The 2487-nt window shown below is 40.4% G+C and overlaps 1 protein-coding gene and 1 long non-coding RNA gene across 5 annotated transcripts in view; one reads left to right on the top strand and one right to left on the bottom strand.

The window, feature by feature from the left end:
* LOC107271868 (mucin-4) overlaps positions 1 to 2487 on the bottom strand; it is a 61788-nt gene that overhangs the window by 34229 nt on the left and 25072 nt on the right. The gene's annotated exons all lie outside the window — the stretch shown is intronic.
* LOC112494967 overlaps positions 127 to 2487 on the top strand; it is a 3069-nt gene continuing 708 nt past the window's right edge. The window contains exons 1-2 of the long non-coding RNA XR_003061020.1: positions 127 to 431; positions 1019 to 1172. This is a non-coding gene — a long non-coding RNA (uncharacterized LOC112494967). The remainder of the gene's footprint in view (positions 432 to 1018; positions 1173 to 2487) is intronic.

Here is a 2487-nt window from a genome sequence, read left to right as displayed (position 1 = left end):
CCCCCCCCCAGGGCTTACTGCGCGGTACGTATTAGGCACATGGCCCTTCAGGGAGAATAAGTATGATAGCATATACTATATGTAATGTATATTTCTTTTTTCTCGGCTAAACCTACAGCAGAAAAATGTGGGATTTGTGAAAATCGCGGACGTCGAAACAAAAGACATTCCAATAATCCTACTTCCGACATAAAGGTACAGCGAGCCAATCGCCTAAGTGATTGAATTCGGCCATCTTTGGTCGCCTTGTGTAGCGTCTACTGGAAGTTGGGAATATTGGGATTTTCTTTGTGGGCATCGCATCGCCGTGCAATTTGTCCGGAGACTTTGCAAAATGGGGCGTCGGGACGTAACATCTGCAATCCCGACGACTCGTTCGCGCACAAAGTTTTCCCCCATGACGTAGCAGTGCGTTTCATTTGGAACGTAAGGTGCGCGATATTTCTGCTTGTATTTCTCGAGATTTTATAAGTCTTAGGTTTGTACCTTGCCAAAGTGAAGTTTTCTTTCTTGTTAGTCTGACGGTATCTATGGGTGAATATTTTTTAGGAGTTCCTCAACCTGGGCTCGAGATTTCTTATCGGTTGTCATATATTGTTATTAAATCTTATTTGCCATTTTTCCAGATACTTCCTTACTTTACTTGGAAGGTAGAAGCTGGGCTTATCGAAGCAACGTCCTGGCTATGCCAACTTTTTTAATACGGTTTTCGCCCCTCTTACAGGGATCTAGAAAAGTACAAAGTTTTCTTGATGAAGACACGCGCCAGCTTTTCACTTAGCATATTTTAAGGGATTCGCTCGTAAACTAGACATTCAAAATCCCCAGTACATCGTTGCAGACTAGCCAAAGCCTAAATGAAAATCGTAAAACGTCTTTACACTCTTCTTATGGGTAAGGGGTTGCTCATAAAAATTGATGGTGCATATCTAGGGGATTTCATGGATGTGTCAGGGGTGATAAAAGTATCTGTAAATTTCTTCGTCACCCGACATTAACGACTCTTTTTTTTTTCCAGGAGGATAATTTGAAAACCACCCTTGATACGAGCCTAATTTCAAAAGCAGACCCCAAGGAGTGCAAGATAAACAGCTAGGTACAATAAAGCAAGAAGAATTCTCTCCACCAAGAAGACCGACGTTTCAGCAGTCATTGTAATCTTGGCAGAAAAGGTGCGCCACGTTGCGATTGTTAATATTTTCTTTGAGATTAGATTATTTGGCATCCCCCCTTATCACCATCGCTGGAATGGAAGTGTCAATGTTTGTCTCAACCGTCCGAGTCACACCGACGACTCAATCTTATTTAGCACGAAGGTTTCGCCTACGAATAGTTACAAATACTCGTGCACAGTCTGCCGCGCAGACTCCACGAATGTCAAATAAAAAGATAAACATTTACGTACGAGCAATTAATTCTTGATTGATTGACTATGGTATATTTGTGGAGCAGACGATGTTGATAAGTTCAAAAGTCATGAAACGAGTAGCCTAAATACTAAAGTAGATAAGGAACAGGGCATTGAATGATACTCGATCAATAAACATCTAAAAGCTAATCCAATGAAATTACCACGGTGGAATGTGACAGTTAACCGATTAGCAGTTTATATAGAAAAATAATGAAATCTACGCCCGGATCTCAGATTCTATTTTTCCTTCCATCGATTAATAGCGAGAACGAGCAAAGACTTAAAGTGAACTTGAAGGATCAGACAATATTCAGCGAGTAGATGCAAAATCGTGGGTTGCCCCTTTAACGAGACTCTGATCTAGATAACAGTAAGAAGCTGCGGTCGGCGAAAACAAGTGTAAAAAGTGCAGATCCGCATTTAGAGCTACGTCGCCGAAGACAAAGCTCAGGACATTTACCAGAAGCTCCAGCCCTATCGTTTGCCTTGAGCACTTGAGTGTTTTTGGTTTAGCGTTTTAAATAGAACTTTAAGGGGTGCTGCTGCTTGACTAACCTAACCCAAAGGAACCACCGACACTGAAATAGTCCTATCCTCCTAAGAGTCAAGCATGCATCATCCCCCTCGTGGACCCTCAAGATCTTCAATGAGCGTCGAGCGTCTTGAAAGCATTTCAAACTTTTCTCATTTTCACAGTAATCATATAGCCGTCTTCCCAATATGAATTCCCATAATCTAATTAGTCCGTCATTATGCATCAGAGATACAATTGGAATCTACAAGAATGTTTTATTGCCCAAACACATAGAGATACCGTTTTTCTTTCTTTTTTTCTTTTTTCTTTTGAAAGCCGCAGTCCAATACCATAATCCATCCTACAGTAAAGTGTTGTTTCTACACGTGAGTAAATGGTGGGTTTAATGTCGTAAAGATAAAAACGTATGAATGGATGAAGGGAAGAAGCGAAGGGACAAGCAATAACGTTATAATAATATAATAAATTCCATAAGTTAAAAACTTTAAGAGTCCGCTGGCCGTATTGTGTACTCTTCAAAAAAAAAAAAAAAAAAAAAAAC

The sequence above is a fragment of the Cephus cinctus genome, unplaced genomic scaffold (genome assembly GCF_000341935.2).
Source record: "Cephus cinctus unplaced genomic scaffold, Ccin1 Ccin1_scaffold1043, whole genome shotgun sequence".
Classification (NCBI taxonomy): Eukaryota; Metazoa; Arthropoda; class Insecta; order Hymenoptera; family Cephidae; genus Cephus; species Cephus cinctus.
The sequence above is the reverse complement of the archived record's forward strand: the minus strand, read 5'-3'. Positions and strand labels throughout refer to the sequence as shown.